General features: G+C 36.6%; 1 long non-coding RNA gene across 1 annotated transcript; it reads right to left on the bottom strand.

The window, feature by feature from the left end:
* Positions 1–1,839: 1,839 nt before the first annotated feature.
* On the bottom strand, positions 1,840–2,590 carry LOC131994161 (uncharacterized). Its single transcript, XR_009396498.1, has 2 exons — positions 2,122–2,590; positions 1,840–2,064 (listed from the first exon to the last, which is right to left on the bottom strand). It is a non-coding gene; the product is annotated as an uncharacterized LOC131994161 (long non-coding RNA).
* Between the last annotated feature and the right edge of the window lie 6,254 nt (positions 2,591–8,844).

The following is an 8,844-nucleotide window of genomic DNA, read 5'->3' as shown; positions in this document are numbered from 1 at the left end:
TTTAACGAGAGAGGTTGGCTTCGTTGGGTGCTACGGACACCCAACATGGTCTTCAAAAATGGAATTCAATCGTAAACTGTTCACTGCCACCGCCTCCATTTCGTCCTAAATGCTATTTAGACCCGCCTCATACGCCGCTTTATCTAGTTGTTGTTGTTGTTGTTGTTGTAGCAGTTTGTTATACACTGAGGTGGCAGCCCTTGCCGATGAAGAACTCCATCGGGTTAATCCGGTGCGTTCAACCGGCTGCCATGGGATTGTATCTAGTAGCCGGCTGCTTTATCTAGAAGCTCTCCGTAGTAGTCCTAAACCTCTCGCTCTAAATCATGAAGATCCAATCTGACGTCTCTGGGCGATGGTTGCCTTTTCACAAGAAGTTTGTTACGTTTGTAGCCACACACTAGTATGTGTGAGTTGCGATCCATTGCAAACTTTCTCTGTGGACCAAAGTCATTCCGGTACATAGACCACGTCGGTGGGGGAACATTTACTAGCTGGTGATTTTGAAAACTGCTGCAGCCCAGTAATTACTGCTTAGACAACTTTATATGTAGTTGTTGTTGTTCTTGTAGCAGTGTGTTGTGTTCTATCTATCGTCTGCTTGATTCTGTTGAGTTTCCAGATCCAGGGACTCTGCGACTCAGATCTGGGTCTGGGACCAGTGGATCTGGATGGGCAGTTAAACAGGCGACGTGTGGTCCCTGGTCACAATCGGGACATGCATCCTGCACACTGGCATCAATCCTTGCTCGGTAGGAATTGAGGCGGTTGCATCTGCTGGATTGTAATTGAGCCAGAACTACTCTGCTTTGCCGGAGGAGGTCAATTTATTCAGGTGCAATGGAAGGCGGTCGTTCTCCAAAGACCACATTCACCCTGTAGCTGTTCACCGCATCTGCTACGGCGTCTGCATGAATGTTGTCTAGACCCGCATAATATGCCGCTTGATCTAGAGGTTCTCTCTTGTAGCGCTGCACCTCACTCTCTAGATCATGTTAATCTACCTCGCTATTACACGGCATGTAGATGTCTTATGACATGTCACTTTAGTATGCACATGTAATTGAAAATGTTTGTCAAAATTCTCAATTGAAATATAGGTAGAGGTTAAACAGTGCCAAAGATATCACCCCACCTTGGGGAACTTCCTGTTTTGCTCTACGGTGTTTCGATGTTTAGTCCCGAAATTCTAAAGTTTGTTGGCTAGGAGAATGACGTTTTCATCTCAGGGTGTGGCCGTTCAGAGACCATATAGTATGCTGCCAAGATTGGTCGATGGGTTTGACGTAAACCCCCCAAAGATAAAGTTGGTGCTATTCATTAATGTGAAGTAATTTGGTGTGTGTTGGGGGACCTCTCCTAGATGGGGTGAAGCTATCGCTCTCACTACTGGTAGGGCTTCTAACAAGCATTTGCAATGTCAGGATTTTGAAATCGCGCTGGTTGACGGTTGTGCACCTACTGTGGCACTGTCCGAATTGGTTCAGGATTATGGCTAAATTAACACTTTTTCCTGTCTAAATTATTTTCAGGCACATAGCCATTTCGCCATTTTTGACTACAATAGGGCAGATTGATATGGCAGATTGGAGGGATTTTTTGCAACCCGTCTGGCCCCCATTATTGTCATGCATGTTGGCTCCTTATCAGTTTCATTATAATACCTGGCATTGTACCGCCGTAAATGTTGTCTTTGTTCTTCAGCGCTTTTTGAATCTATTTCGGGGGCGACGCAATAAACCAAAGTTCCCTAACTGAAGCCGATAGCGATTGAGGTTGTAAGACGCGTACCATTATATAATCTAAGTTTAAAAACCAAAACAGCAGCAAACACAAAAATAAAGTTATAAAATATTTATTTTGAAGTTTAAATTTAAACGGCGAATTCAAAAAGGATTTGACATATCAAATTCCGTCAGCTGTGATGATGCGGCCACATAATTAAATACGCCTTGCAAAGTATGAAATTCTTTTGGATAAACTCTCATATGATGACAGTTGGCGTTATGCCCGTTGTGTAGCAACAATAGGCTGACTGTTCGTTCCTTGGACATAAAATCTTAACTTCAACAAAAATTAACAAATCATTAAATTTTCTTTATATATTGTAAATTTATTTACACTAGAAACGCCGTTTTTTGTGTCAATTTGTGATTATAATTTAAAAAAAAAAACTACAATAAATAATTTATAATAACTTATTATCGTTGCATTATTTTATACAAATTTTATGGTACAATATGAAAAATACAAAACATTCAACAAAATGATACATTTTCTCTTGTATAGTAAAAATAGATTTGAAATTATTGAAAGAAGTGACAAAATATTCAACTGAACTTAAACTTATTGAATTACAAATTTCATATGAAAAATTGGTAAGTTAAAAAAGGCAAGATATGGGAGAGAGGGAGATGTACAAAATAAAAACACAGTCATAGTTAAGAAGAGATAAAAACTAATATAAAGTAGATACGCATAAACCATCACAAGGAAAATAGTTCCTAGATTACAGAAAACTGCTATCTTAAAGGGTGATTTTTTTGAGGTTAGGATTTTCATGCATTAGTATTTGACAGATCACGTGGGATTTCAGACATGGTGTCAAAGAGAAAGATGCTCAGTATGCTTTGACATTTCATCATGAATAGACTTACTAACGAGCAACGCTTGCAAATCATTGAATTTTATTACCAAAATCAGTGTTCGGTTCGAAATGTGTTCAAATTTTGACAAATTTTGTTCAGCGATGAGGCTCATTTCTGGTTGAATGGTTACGTAAATAAGCAAAATTGCCCCATTTGGAGTGAAGAGCAACCAGAAGCCGTTCAAGAACTGCCCATGCATCCCGGAAAATGCACTGTTTGGTGTGGTTTGTACGCTGGTGGAATCATTGGACCGTATTTTTTCAAAGATGCTGTTGGACGCAACGTTACGGTGAATGAACACATTTCGAACCGAACACTGATTTTGGTAATAAAATTCAATGATTTGCAAGCGTTGCTCGTTAGTAAGTCTATTCATGATGAAATGTCAAAGCATACTGAGCATCTTTCTCTTTGACACCATGTCTGAAATCCCACGTGATCTGTCAAATACTAATGCATGAAAATCCTAACCTCAAAAAAATCACCCTTTATTAGTGAAAAAACGCATTTTCAAGATATGATCTACAACAACTTAAATTTATTTTTAAACTATTGACATCACTGTTTCTATTTTTTATTTAGCTTACATATCTAAATGAGAAACAAAACAAAAACAAAAACTTTATGCGATCGTCTTCTTGACAGTGATGTCAATAGTTTAAACATAAATTTAATTTGTTGTAGATCATATCTTGAAAATGCATTTCATTGAAATGCGAAATATCGATACATAAATAATAAAGAAAAGAGAAAAACCAGAAAGAACTCGAGCTTGAATTAAAAACAACAATGTTGAATAAATAGGTTCAAGTTAAAAAATAATCAACATAAAAAAAATCAAAAAATTAAAAAAAAAAAATATATATTTTAAAATTGCAACAGTATACTTCAGATTTCTTAGGCTTAGTTTAACGGCCGTATTCACAAATCTTAATGAAGCCTTAAAATAGGTTTAATTGACAGTTCTATCTGCAAAATAGACCTATTTCACATCTACATTAAGTATTCTGAATACTGGTGTACGTTTTTTTTATTAAAAGAATATTTCTTTAAGGAGCAAATTTTTACAGTCTTTGAAGTAAAAAGGGGCAAGAATTGTACAATTTTTCATATGGAATTTGAGAAAACTTTATAAGGTAGAATTTAAGGAATATGTTTAGGCTATATTCCCTGGCAAAGATTTCCCTTAGGAAATACTTAATATTAATACATAAATTAATGGGCTATACTAAACATCTATTCACAAAAAAAACAGAGACTATAACAAATATTTTTGGAAATTTTTGTGATGGGCATGGTATGGGGTGCGTTAAGATCGATGATGATGACATTTTTTCACTTATAGTTTCTACTAAGAGAATTAACCAATATAAAGTATATGCATACAACAAATATAGAAAAAATCGTGCCAGATTCTGGTGCAAATTAAAAAAAAAACCTAAATTTTGATACTTACACCCAGAGAAGTGTATACTGTACGATCGAAAATTAGCAAACACTTATGGACTTAACTAAGGATTATAAATTACAAAATCGCTATATACATACATAATAAAAATAACTGGATTTAGCCTAAAAAAAATTGTCTTATTTGTGAAACAAAATATATTTGCAGCATAGAGCAAATGTGAGTCAAAAGACACGAAACAAAAACAAGTATATGAAAATTGTTTGTAGCCCAGTAGGATTGTTGAATGTCTTCAAAGTCTATCCTTAGAAGTTTTGTTTACATAATTCAAATTTGTTATATGTTCATAAGCCCGATTATGCTCTCGTAAACATACCGCAAATGTAGGAAAACGTGTCAGCTGTTTTGTTTTCGTAGCCGGAAAGTAAAATTCAATAAAAACAAAATTTTACATTCCGTTTTCGTATATGCTGACGAAATTTGATGTTTGAACAAATTTCAAAAACAAAAATTTATTTAGAAATCTGCTTTTCTGCTATTTAATAATTTCTCTATGGAATTAATCACAATTTATTGTATATAGTTTAGGTTTAGGTTTGTATATAGTTTAGGCCACTCGGTGGCCAGCCTGACCTGTGGTGAAAAGTATTTGATAAAAAGAAACACAAATGACACGTAGAATTCAGTCACACAGGGAGAAACTCAGTTGGACCGTCGACCCATCTCCTTGTTATCAAATGCCCTCTCATTATTTAGAAAAGCCGCCATCGCGTACTTTTTCAGTAGGACAGACGTCTCGACTTCTCGCACCACTTCGTGGAGGGCTGTCTCTTCCGACCTGCCCTTGAGGTATGCCTGAAGTTTCCGACATCAGACCCTCCCTCGCCTTCAAGTCTTTTTTTTTAATAAAATCGTTTTGTTTATAATGACAAGTGCTACGTTTTATAACAAGCATAATTGGCTCTTAACATTTATTCTACATTTATGGTACCTTTACGAGAGCATAACCAGGCCTTTAGTCATAAAAAAATTTGTTTCAAAAAAATTTGAACCTCAACATACTCGCCTTTTGCAAATTCAAAAAGTAAAATCGGGACTCCTGGGTTTAACGCAAATTTTTGTTCACAGACTTTATCTACTTGATCCGTCTCGATCAAGCAATGTATCAGGCGGGTCGTTGAAATTGGTGAACAACTACTGGAAGAATTTTGTTCTTAGAGACCATAAGCCGCCCATAGCAATTACCTTCCAGTAGTTCTGGCTCAATTACGATCTAGCAGATGCAGCCGCCACAACGACTACAGAGCTTTCTCATTGGTCATGTGGCGGCTACGGATATTGTGTTATACAATATCCGATGTTCCAGGCAGTGTGGATTACACCCTACCTGAGCCGCTTTTTGATAAAAAGTACTGTACCACTATTCTTGATAGAACCGATTAGAACCTACGATATACCTGGTAGCAGAAGTTACATAGACTTCTATACGATTGATTCCAAACCAAAGGACCAGGTGGGCTAGAACTGTTCATATCGAAAAGGTTAACCGACCACTGCAGTGTGTATCAAGCAGAGATCCTTGCAATTAAGGTAGTGGTGGAATGGCAAAGATATAATGTCATAAATATCTTCTCAGACAGCCAGGCAGCCATTAAATCCCTGAAAAACGTATTTCTGAACACAAAAACCGCTCTCGACTGTCGCAGATCTCTCAACGAGATGGCTGAACAGTTCAAAATTCACCTATTCTGGGTGCCGGGCCACAGAGATATCCCAGGGAATTGTAAAGTGGATGAGCTTGCGAGACTAGGAACTACACTACACATTCCAGGGATACTGGAATCTGTGGGTATGCCTCTAGCGACATGTATGCTAAATTTTCAGAACCAGGTCTGAAGGACAACGACTGATAGATGGTCACAAAGAGGGGGCTATGAGCATTCCAAAACTATGTGGCCTAATCTAGACTTGAAGAGGTCTACCGCTTTGCTGTCATTGGCTAGAACAGACATCTCAGTCATTGTGTCCGTCATGAGAAGTCACTGTCTAATCGGAAAACATGCTGACAGACTGAAGGTTGCCAGCAACAACTTTTGTAGAAGCTATGAGGACATCGACGAAGAAGAGACCATACACCTTCTGTGTGTGTGTCCCGCACTAGCAGTCGGAAGAAGTTTCACTTTAGGTTCTCATTTCTTTAAGAACCTGCCTGATTTAGCGGATGTGAACAAGTTATCGGGCGATCTGAATTGTTCAACGGTAGGAACTAGAAGGCATCTTCCTTCTTCTGTTACTGTGGTATCACAATGGACGAAAACGTCTTAGTGAGTCTAATGGCAGACTGCCATTTAAACCTAACCTAACCTAGTGCAAATCACAATTAATCGTTTCTTATTATCGTTATTGCATGTTATCGATAACTTATCAGTACACTTTACACTGACATTTTATCCAGAACATCTGACTTGCGCTGGATAGGACTAAACTAAACCACAACAATTATTTGAAAGACTTCTAAGACGATTTTTCCTACTGGGCAGCAAAAAAGAAAAAGATTTTTAGTTATAAGGGTATAGTATGTTTATCAAGATGCATGAGGTTGTCTTGATATTTGTCATTATCAAAATATTTGCTTTGGATATGAAAGCTTTGGTATACAAAATTAAGAATTAAATAAATGTTTTTTCCAAAGAGATTTCCATTGCTTGCTTTTCCTAGACTTGTGAAAATTTTACTTAAAAGGTAAGCTACACATGTATATGTATGTAAGCAACTAAGCAATTAGCAGGTTGCTGTTGTTTTTGTCTATAATGTCTGTAATTGGTATTAAATTATATAGATTAATGGTTGTTAAGTGGTTGTCGTTGGTTGTACAAGTTTTCTTGTTTGGTTTTGTAAAAAAGGACCATACATTTTTCTATTTCATTTTATTGGTGTTCTTATTAACACTTTTGTTTTTATTTTGTGCTTGTGAAAAGGGAGTGATAGTTTGTTGGGTATGTGTTTGTGTTTACTGTTTGTATATACTATATGTATGTGTGTTTTTTTGTTTTTCTTTTGTAATTCATTGCAATTCATCATTTCCTTATTTCTCTTCACCTCTGTCAACAGCCATATCATCATCACAAGAACATCATCATTATCGCACTCAGTGTGACATATACTCTAAATACATACATACAACATTGTACATAATAATTTATTCTATTTTTGTAGTTATTCTTTTTTTATGGGTTTTCATTGATTTTACAATAGGGTATACTGAATAAGGTAGTCAGGGTAAGGTAATAACAGTCATGCCGTATCAAAAATAAAATGGTATAAATTGATTTTGATATACCTAAAGTAGGGTCTACATTAAAATATAGATCTGCTCGCGTACTTTTCCAGTAAAAACTTGCCAGAGAGTAAGAACAGCCTTCAGTCTCTTATGCTATTTATTTGAATTAAACAGTTGGTTTTCATAAAACAATTGTTCGTTGGTGCAAATTTCTGCTAGGAAAAAACCTCCAGTAGAAATTTGCAAGCTCTCAATTACCAAACTCTCAAAATGTAGATTGCGCTCACGTACTCTCCCGCGCTCTTCTGCTGGCAAATAAAGTATAAATCATGACATAATTAACAGGTGTGTACCGTAAACCGCTGACTACAATTTTTTCTCGCGAAGTGTACTATCTGTCAACGAGTTTTTGGTTGTGTGTGTGTATTATAGTTAAAAACCATAACAAAATCAGAGTTGCACTAATCACTGATTTTGATAGATAGTGCACTCTATATTTTGTTGTTGCGCAACTGCCACTACTTGTAAATTAATATATCTTGGTAAAAAGAACTTACAGTGCCAATTTGTGCAAATTTGCGCACATTTTTAAGTACACGAAGAGTTTTTATATTTCAAGATTTGATAAATTCATAAAAAAAGTATACGTTCAGTTATTAAACGTGTGTTCGGGTACTTGACAAAAAATTACCCAAAATGTGACGAACATTTAAATGGGAGCTATATCTAAATCTGAACCGATTTCGATTAAAGCTTTATGGATATAGTGGAAGTCGTCGAAGAAAGCGTTGTACAAAATTTTTGGAAAATTGGTCAATAAATGCGCTTGCAGTGGGTCTAGGAGTGGAAATCGGGCGATATATATATGTATATATATATATGAGAGCTATATCCAAATCTGAACCGATTTCCATGAAATTTACATGTATTGTCGGGAGTCATAAGAAAATCCTTCCTGCCAAATTTCGAGAAAATCGGACGAACATATATACAATATATGGGAGCTATATCCAAATCTGAACCGATTTCTATGAAATTCACCACTAATATCGAGAGTCGTAAGAAAATCCTTTCTGCCAAATTTCGAGAAAATCGTTTACCAAATGACCATTTTATTGCTGTATTACTGCAAATCGGACGAACATATATATGAGAGCTATATCCAAATCAGGTTAGTATGTCCGTCTTTGGCGCTAACCCCGAACGCGAATCCCGTCAAGAATATCCACAAAATTTCTTTGATGATTATCCGCCCACTTCTGCTGGCAATATGTAAAACTTCTTAGTGATATCGCTCTGCAGCATGTCACTCGGTCTCGACTAGGAGGTCTGTTAACGCTTAGAGATTTGAGAGAACTTTGTCCGCCGTTCCTAAACATAATGTTCGTGCCCGACACGGAATAGCTGTGAGCACCACACAAGCTGGAACACTGAGGTCCGATATGTGTGGTGTTTATTGCTGTCACGAGAAGCTTAGTAGTAGCTGTAACTGCAGTTGCGGAGAAGCC

The sequence above is a fragment of the Stomoxys calcitrans genome, chromosome 1 (genome assembly GCF_963082655.1).
Source record: "Stomoxys calcitrans chromosome 1, idStoCalc2.1, whole genome shotgun sequence".
Lineage (NCBI taxonomy): Eukaryota > Metazoa > Arthropoda > Insecta > Diptera > Muscidae > Stomoxys > Stomoxys calcitrans.
The sequence above is the reverse complement of the archived record's forward strand: the minus strand, read 5'-3'. Positions and strand labels throughout refer to the sequence as shown.